Genomic DNA, 9,818 nt, shown 5'->3' on the forward strand with positions numbered 1-9,818 from the left:
GCTAACAGCAAATTGGACTCTGAGTAGATACGAGAGTCCAGACAGGAGGAAAAAGAAGGCTTGCAAATGATTAAAAAAAATAATCCCTCTCAAAATGACTGCAAAAAAAAAAAGGTTACATTTTTTTTTTCCCGTATCAGTAAACAGCGAATTTTGGACGTTAAGCAGATACATAAAGTCCTGACAAAAGGGAAATAAATTGCTTGTATGAGGCGAAAAAAAACTGGAAAAATAAGCTTTGCAAATGATTAAAAAAATAATCCCTCGAAAAACAACTGCAAAACAAAAGACCTGACACATTTTTCCCATACAAGGAAACAGCGAATTGGACGCTAAGCAGATGCATTGGGTCCAGATGAGAGGGAAATAAACTGCTTGTATATGGCGAGAAAAAAATCCCACTGTAATCACACGCAGCTATGAAGGCAGGATGAGAGGGAGCAGGTCGATGAGTCCCCTGGCCATCGCGCTGCTAAATCTTGGTCAATGTACACACACGAAATAACGAACACATATAAATCCACTATGAAAAAAAGACTAGTAACTTAACGCCCAACACAGCATTCAGGTCACGGGAGCATAACAGTATCGGAAACTCTTAAAAGGGATACGGTATAGGATTCAATCTATTTTCTTTTTCTTCGTGGTTATTCTTCTCCCATTTATATAGTTTTGTGTCAGGAACTGCATAGGAGATTGTGGAGGAATTTGAAAGGTTATTATCGTTATCATTATTAACAGGAGAAGTAGTAGTAGTAGTTGTAGTAGTAGTAGTAGTAGTAGTAGTAGTAGTAGTAGTAGTAGAAAAATAAGTAGCTGTTGTTGTTGTTGTCGTAGTAGTAGAAGTCGTTGCTGTTGTTTATCAGGATTTTTACAAGTATCATCATAATCATTTTCATTACTTTCGTTATCGTTATTATTTTTTTTCATTTCTATCAGTTTCATCAATATTACTCTCCTTATCATAATCATCAATAACGACATCAACATAGAAACCTTCACAACCTTAACGCGGTGCACTTCTAAAAGTAAACAAATAGAAAGTGTCTCACCCTCCTTAGAGACCTGCCCCACTTAGGAAGATCACATCCCGGCCGTCGGAAGGTGAGACACTAGGGCAGCAAGAGACACCATAAGACGAGAAAGACAATACAGTTATCCCTCTGTACGGCAGCTCAGTCCTTAAGCCACTTTAGCAACGGTGCGTTAGAGAGGAGGAGGAGGAGGACGAGAGGGAAGAAGAGCAGGGGGAGGAAAAGGAAAAGGAGGAGGTTGTTGTGGATTGAGGTTGAGGATTGGCAAAGAAAAATAACAATTACATTATATTACATTCCTCGAGAGAGAGAGAGAGAGAGAGAGAGAGAGAGAGAGAGAGAGAGAGAGAGAGAGAGAGAGAGAGAGAGAGAATATTTAAGATTCTGTATTTCTTTATCCCCTTCATCCTCTAAAAAGACCTTAAACCAGCTCTCTCTCTCTCGTGACATTATTCGTTCAAACAGTCTTCCATTTGCTCCAAACAAGGTTGTGTGTGTGTGTGTGTGTGTGTGTGTGTGTGTGTGTGTGTGTGTGTGTGTGTGTGTGTAAACTCGTCACCATTTCCACCTTATCTAACCATTACTAAACGTCTCTGGCCTTTTATTCTTCATTAGAGAGAGAGAGAGAGAGAGAGAGAGAGAGAGAGAGAGAGAGAGAGAGAGAAGGCTCCAGGCAGGAAGTTTTATGATCTCTTATTAATTTATGACTTTTTTTTTTAGTTTCCCCAACTCGGAAAGACAACTTGGAGGGAGTCTGACATTCTTCTCTCTCCCCTGTGTGTGTGTGTGTGTGTGTGTGTGTGTGTGTGTGAGTGAGTGTGTGTATGTGTGTGTGTGTGTGTGTGTGTTTAAGTTTGAATACACGGAAGCATCTATTCATATGTAAATTCGAGATATATATATCCACACACACACACACACACACACACACACACACACACACACACACAGAGAGAGAGAGAGAGAGAGAGAGAGAGAGAGAGAGAGAGAGAGAGAGAGAGAAAAAAAAAATAGGGCAGAGGGACATCAAAGAATATTAAGATTTGCAATTAAAGACTATATTTGCTCTCTCTCTCTCTCTCTCTCTCTCTCTCTCTCTCTCTCTCTCTCTCTTGAACGTTTTACTCGATATAAACTATTTAGTAACCCCGTAAAAACACCGACAACGACAGACAGACAACCACCATCAGCATCATCAGGAGGGAGAGAGGGAGAGGGGGAGGGAGAGGGGAAGGGGTGGGATACAAAGGAAGAGAGGCGGCTTAAAAGGGACGCTTACTCTTGCTTCTCGGGGACTCTGTAAAGTGAAAAAGCTTCGATCTTTTATCAAACGTGTGTTACGTGAACGCCTACACGGACAACACACCAGAGAGACAGACAGACAGGCAGATAGACACTCACTTACCCAGCCAGCCAGTCACCCAGCCAGTCAGTCAGTCAGCCACTCAGCAAGTCAGTCAGCCAGTCACCCAGTCAGTCAGTCAGTCACTCAGCCAGTCAGTCACCCAGCTATTCACCCAGTCAGTCAGTCAGTCAGCCAGTCAGTCAGTCAGTCAGTCAATCAGTCAGTCAGTCAACCAGTCAGTCAGTCACCCAGTATTTCAGTCAGTCAGTCAATCAGTCAATCAGTCAGCCAGTCAGTCAGTCACCCAGTATTTCAGTCAGTCAGTCAATCAGTCAGCCAGTCACCCAGCCAAGAAGAAAAGAAGAAAGGAAGAAAAGAAGAAAGCAACAATGTAAGGAAAACAAAGGAAAGCAAGGAAGGAAAGAAGAATACAAAGAAATGAAAGAAGGGAATAAGGAAATTAGGAAGGAAGGGGAGCAAAGGAGGGAAGGAAGCAAATAAGAAAGGAGAGAAAGTGAAAGAGGGAGGCAAAAAAAATAAGGAAAAGAAGACAAGGAAGGAAGGAAGAACACACACACACACACACACACACACACACACACACCGTCGTTCTCCTTTATGACATTACGTCGGTTGCGTCATCTAAACAGGAGACTGAGGAGAATTATATATCATTTTTACCGCCGCCGCCAGTAGAGAGAGAAAGGACTTATCGTCACCTTTTAAAGTTGGAGAGGCGACGACGTTAATTAATGAGACGAAAAGGTGTTGAATATTTATAACGAGGTGAAAAAAAGGGTTTGACCAATCGTCCGACACTTCTGCGATGCTCTGTAATGTGTCGTTAACCTTCTGATCCCTTTGGCCTTTGAGAATATAAATACCAGAACACTTTTTTGAAATAATAGCGAGAATAATACTTTGACATGAGAAATACCTAATCCAAGCTTCAACACATGCATTTCAACACCTCTGGACATTACCCTGACATGAAAAAGAGTTACCCAGATCGTTAAAAGTTACAGGTGTTTTTTTCTTGAGGGCCTGGCAGGCAAGTGTTTATAGTGGCGCATTGGGTAGATACGTAATGATTTGTTTGATGTGTGGAAATCGCTGTTACAAGTCACTCAGTAATACAGGTCAGCGCATTTGAATATTGCATCGACATGGAAAAGTTGTGAATAATACCTTGACATGGAATAAGATTAACATTACCTGAATATTTTACTTGATTAATTAACTGCTCTTCCCATTATTTATCGTCATCATTAGAACAAGAACGTGAACAAGAAGAACATGAGCAAGAAAAGGAATTGAAGGAAACGATAATGATAGAATAGAAATGGAGAAGTAGAGAAAAGGATAGCAAAGGGTAAGAAAGGAAAGGATAGGAGAAAAGTGGAGAAGAGAAAAGGAAACACAGACAAGAAGGGAGAAGAGAAGAAAGGAGAGAAGAGGAGAGACAAGAGAAAAGAAAAGAAAAAGAGAGGAGAGAAAACAAGGTAACACAGACAAGAAGGGAGAAGAGAAGAAAGGAGAGAAGAGACGATGGAAGGAGAAGTGGACAAAAGATGAACGAAGAGAAGGAAAAAGAGAAGAAAGAATAAAAAGCGTACTAAAGAAGATGAAAGAAGGGAGAAGAAAGAATAAGAGATAATATGCCAAGACGAACCAAGAGGAAAAGAGAGGAAGAAGGAAGACAGGAAAAAAAGAGGAAAGAAGAAAATATAAAACCGAACACAATATGGAAGAGAAAATAATAAAGAAACGACATCACAAGACGAATCAGGACGAAAGTAGAGAAAAAGGGAAAATATCAGAAGAGAACAGAAGAGAAAAGCAGAGAGGAGGGTATCAGGACACCTCTCCTCCCGAAATTGACCTCTCTTTCGGCCACTCCTCGAACTCTTTATAGGAGCAGTGAGTAGCGGGCTTTTTTTCACATTTGTAACCTTTTTTTGTACCTTTGAGCTGACTCCTCTGCTGTAAAAAAAAAAAAAGAGAGAAGAGAGAAGAGCAACACCTTACGAGTGATTGTGACTAGACTAGAAAGGCAGACAGAGAAACAGACAAAGGGCGGGCAGTTGGTTAAGTTAATGGGTCAGGCATCAGCTGGGAGAACAAGGCGGGGTAGGAACAGACGAGGGCTTTAATTACAAGATATTAGCAGGTGTGGAGCCAATACCTGTGTGAGCCTCTATGCCGCCAATCACCCAGACACACCTGTTTCTCTCTCACACACACCTGAGCTATTGGGTGACGGTGTGTGTGTGATAATGGTGGTTGTGGAGGTGATGGTGGTGATGACTTGATGGTGATGGTGGTGGGATGTGGTGTGTGTGGTAATTGTGGTCTAGGTGGTGGTGGTGATGATTAAGACAGAGTTATTGCTTGATTGGTGGTGGTGATGGTGGAGGTGATGGTGATTGTACCTCTTCATTCAGACCGTAGTCTAATTAGTTTAGCATAATTTAATTTACTGACCACACAGTTAGAAGAGAAAAGAATTACAAGACAAAATATCAAATGAATAAAACAAATAAAACAAAAATCAGAAGAAAAATACATAGAACAATCTTAGGAAATACTATGAAGAAAAAAAAAACGAAGAAAGCTGTTAAGGTCTTTAGAATCTGTTTTACATAAACTCGACGGTAAACAGAACTTGAAAAGGTCAAACAAACACGGTGAACCTCCTCAGGGACAATTCTTTGGTGACGTTCAGAAAGTCCGTGAGCCATTATGAACTTGTTAACAAAAGGAAGATAAATAATTAGACGAAAAACAAAGGAGTAGTAAATGTTAAGTTTCTTTTTTTTTTCTTATTATTTGTAAACTTTATTTTTTTTCCTATTTTCTCTTCTCTCGTATCTTATCTCCTATTTCCTTCTTTTGTGTTTTTTTATCTTTATTATTCCCTTATCTTAGTTTATCTCGCCTCCTAATTTATCTATTTTTCCTTTCCTTCCTTCCTTTCCTTTTCTTCCTTTCTCCCTTTCCTTTCCTTAATCTGAAATGAAAGAAGGAAAAGGAAGCAAATAAGAAAGGAGAGAAAGTGAAAGAGGGAGGCAAAAAAAATAAGGAAAAGAAGACAAGGAAGGAAGGAAGAACACACACACACACACACACACACACACACACACACACACACACCGTCGTTCTCCTTTATGACATTACGTCGGTTGCGTCATCTAAACAGGAGACTGAGGAGAATTATATATCATTTTTACCGCCGCCGCCAGTAGAGAGAGAAAGGACTTACACAACTATTGTACCTCGTCACCTTTTAAAGTTGGAGAGGCGACGACGTTAATTAATGAGACGAAAAGGTGTTGAATATTTATAACGAGGTGAAAAAAAGGGTTTGACCAATCGTCCGACACTTCTACGATGCTCTGTAATGTGTCGTTAACCTTCTGATCCCTTTGGCCTTTGAGAATATAAATACCAGAACACTTTTTTGAAATAATAGCGAGAATAATACTTTGACATGAGAAATACCTAATCCAAGCTTCAACACATGCATTTCAACACCTCTGGACATTACCCTGACATGAAAAAGAGTTACCCAGATCGTCAAAAGTTACAGGGTTTTTTTTTAAGTGTATGCCTATAGCGCCGGTAGGCTCTCTTGAGGGGCCTGGATGGTAGTCGGCCCCAGCCCGTCATGGCGCAGGCAAGTGTTTATAGTGGCGCATTGGGTAGATACGTAATGATTTGTTTGATGTGTGGAAATCGCTGTTACAAGTCACTCAGTAATACAGGTCAGCGCATTTGAATATTGCATCGACATGGAAAAGTTGTGAATAATACCTTGACATGGAATATGATTAACATTACCTGAATATTTTACTTGATTAATTAACTGCTCTTCCCATTATTTATCGTCATCATTAGAACAAGAACATGAACAAGAAGAACATGAGCAAGAAAATGAATTGAAGGAAACGATAATGATAGAATAGAAATGGAGAAGTAGAGAAAAGGATAGCAAAGGGTAAGAAAGGAAAGGATAGGAGAAAAGTGGAGAAGAGAAAAGGAAAAGAGAGGAGAGAAAACAAGGCAACACAGACAAGAAGGGAGAAGAGAAGAAAGGAGAGAAGAGGAGAGACAAGAGAAAAGAAAAGAAAAAGAGAGGAGAGAAAAGAAGGCAACACAGACAAGAAGGGAGAAGAGAAGAAAGGAGAGAAGAGACGATGGAAGGAGAAGTGGACAAAAGAAGATGAACGAAGAGAAGAAAAAAGAGAAGAAAGGATAAAAAGCGTACAAAAGAAGATGAAAGAAGGGAGAAGAAAGAATAAGAGATAATATGCCAAGACGAACCAAGAGGAAAGGAGAGGAAGAAGGAAGACAGGAAAAAAAGAGGAAAGAAGAAAATATAAAACCGAACACAATATGGAAGAGGCAATAATAAAGAAACGACATCACAAGACGAATCAGGACGAAAGTAGAGAAAAAGGGAAAATATCAGAAGAGAACAGAAGAGAAAAGCAGAGAGCAGGGTATCAGGACACCTCTCCTCCCGAAATTGACCTCTCTCTCGGCCACTCCTCGAACTCTTTATAGGAGCAGTGAGTAGCGGGCTTTTTTCACATTTGTAACCTTTTTTTGTACCTTTGAGCTGACTCCTCTGCTGTAAAAAAAAAAAAAAAAAAAAAAGAGAAGAGAAGAGAGGAGAAGAACAACACCTTACGAGTGATTGTGACTAGACTAGAAAGGCAGACAGAGAAACAGACAAAGGGCGGGCAGTTGGTTAAGTTAATGAGTCAGGCATCAGCTGGGAGAACAAGGCGGGGTAGGAACAGACGAGGGCTTTAATTACAAGATATTGGCAGGTGTGGAGCCAATACCTGTGTGAGCCTCTATGCCGCCAATCACCCAGACACACCTGTTTCTCTCTCACACACACCTGAGCTTGGGCGGTGATTGGGTGATTGGGTGACGGTGTGTGTGTGATAATGGTGGTTGTGGAGGTGATGGTGGTGATGACTTGATGGTGATGGTGATGGTGGTGGGATGTGGTGTGTGTGGTAATTGTGGTCTAGGAGGTGGTGGTGATGATTAAGACAGAGTGATTGCTTGATTGGTGGTGGTGATGGTGATGATTGTACCTCTTCATTCAGACCTATTTAAGTCTCTCTCTCTCTCTCTCTCTCTCTGTACCTATCTATTAATCTATCTATCGTGTAGTCTAATTAGTTTAGCATAATTTAATTTACTGACCACACAGTTAGAAGAGAAAAGAATTACAAGACAAAATATCAAATGAATAAAACAAATAAAACAAAAATCAGAAAAAAATACATAGAACAATCTTAGGAAATACTATGAAGAAAAAAAAACGAAGCGCCTGGAAACACACACACACACACACACACACACACACACACACACACACACACACACACACACACACACAGTACAGCCCGGGGATAATCGCGGCCTCAGCCCTGCAGTGACGTAAGCCGCTGGTCCGCGTGAAGGCGCTGAAGGTGTACTCGAGAGAAACACAAGAAAAATGGCCGTGGTGGTGGTGGTGGTGGTAGGTGGTGTTATGTGGTGGTGGTAGTGGTAGTAGTAGTAGTAGTAGTAGTAGTAGTAGTAGTAGTAGTAGTATTTATAATAGCAGCAAAAATAACAGGAGGGTGACGAAGAGGAGGAGGTGGAGAAGAAGGAAGAGAAAGAAGACGAGGAGAAAAAAAACGAAGAGGAGGAGGAAGAGAAGGGTGAGGAAGAGAAGGAAAAGGAGAAGGAAAAAATGAAGGAGAAGGAGGAGGGAAAGAAGGAGGAGGAGAGCGAAGAGAAGAAGAAGGAGGAGGAGGAGGGGGAAGGACATATTGCTAACCATAGAAATCCAAGTCTTAGAAAAAAGCTGATTCATCCTTTAACGTATATCCATTTCTCTCTCTCTCTCTCTCTCTCTCTCTCTCTCTCTCTCTCTCTCTCTCTCTCTCTCTCTCTCTCTCTCTCTCAAAGGTCTCCGGGGGGTCATTCCGTATTAGTATTACCTTCATTAATTATTTCGTTATTATCTTCGCCGTAAATTATCTCCAAGTTATAATGAGGCTTCCCCATAGTCCTTTAATGTGCTCCCTTATTAGGCCCCAAGGATACCATAACAAGGCCATTTATCATACAGGAGGGGAGGGAGAGAGAGACAGAGAGATAGAGAGTAACATTGAAAGAAGGAAAATGAAAGACAGAGACAGAGAGATAGAGAGTAACAGAGAAAGAAGGAAAATGAAAGACAGAGACAGAGAGATAGAGAGTAACAGAGAAAGAAGGAAAATGAAAGACAGAGACAGAGAGATAGAGAGTAACAGAGAAAGAAGGAAAATGAAAGACAGAGACAGAGAGATAGAGAGTAACAGAGAAAGAAGGAAAATGAAAGACAGAGACAGAGAGATAGAGAGTAACAGAGAAAGAAGGAAAATGAAAGACAGAGACAGAGAGATAGAGAATAACAGAGAAAGAAGGAAAATGAGACAGAGACAGAGAGATAGAGAATAACAGAGTAGAAGGAAAGGGAGAGATAGAGACAGACAGAGATAGAAAGTAACAGAGAAAGAAGGAAAATGAGACAGACAGAGACAGAGATACAGTGACAGAAAAAGAAGGAAAAAGAGAGACAGACAGCACAGAAACAGAGATAAAGAATAACTCATTAAAAAAAAGCAGCTACAGAAACGTTACATCGACCGGCTACTCACTTAACCGAGGCAATACTTAAAAGTAACTCGAAACATTACCAGCCAGCCAGCCAGCCCCGCCCCCCACACACACAGTGGCTCAGTTCCGATCAGGGGTTACAGACGCGCCCAGCCGGATAGGACCGCGAGACACCGGATATTGAAGCAGCGCTATCACACTCCGACCCAAGGCTCCCCCCTGTGTGCCGCCAGAAGGACGATCGGAAATGCTATTCGATTCAGAACAATGACATCGCTCCATTAGACTCCTGGGGTTAAAGTAATGGAGTGAAAGTGGAATCCGAAGTTAGTTATCAATGGTTAGTTCATATTATTAACACTGCAACAGATTCTAGAAGTTATGATAGTGGAATGAAAAGGGGATCAGAGGTTATATTTAGTTATTATCATAGCTCCAGTAGATTCTTGAGCTTCAAATGGTGGAATGAAGAGGGAATCTGAAGCTATATATCATTGGTTAATGACTCCAAGCGTTAAAACAGTGGAATGCAAAGGGAATCCAAAGTTATTAATTAGTAGTTATTGGGTCATTAATACAGCTCCAACAGATTCTAGAGCTTATAGTAGTGTAATATAAAGGGAATTTCAACAGTTTAATCACTCGAAGAGATTCTTAAATTTGAAACAGTGGGATGAAAAAGAATCCAAGTGTGTGTGTGTGTGTGTGTGTGTGTGTGTGTGTGTGTGTGTGTGTGTGTGTGTGTGTGTGTGTGTGTGTGTGTGTGTGTG

The 9,818-nt window shown here is 40.9% G+C and overlaps 1 long non-coding RNA gene across 1 annotated transcript in view; it reads right to left on the bottom strand.

Annotated features, from left to right (window-relative positions):
* LOC126988056 (uncharacterized) overlaps window positions 1-9,818 on the bottom strand; it is a 164,956-nt gene that overhangs the window by 104,032 nt on the left and 51,106 nt on the right. The window lies entirely within an intron of this gene.

This window comes from Eriocheir sinensis, chromosome 67 (assembly GCF_024679095.1).
Source record: "Eriocheir sinensis breed Jianghai 21 chromosome 67, ASM2467909v1, whole genome shotgun sequence".
In the NCBI taxonomy this organism is placed as follows: domain Eukaryota; kingdom Metazoa; phylum Arthropoda; class Malacostraca; order Decapoda; family Varunidae; genus Eriocheir; species Eriocheir sinensis.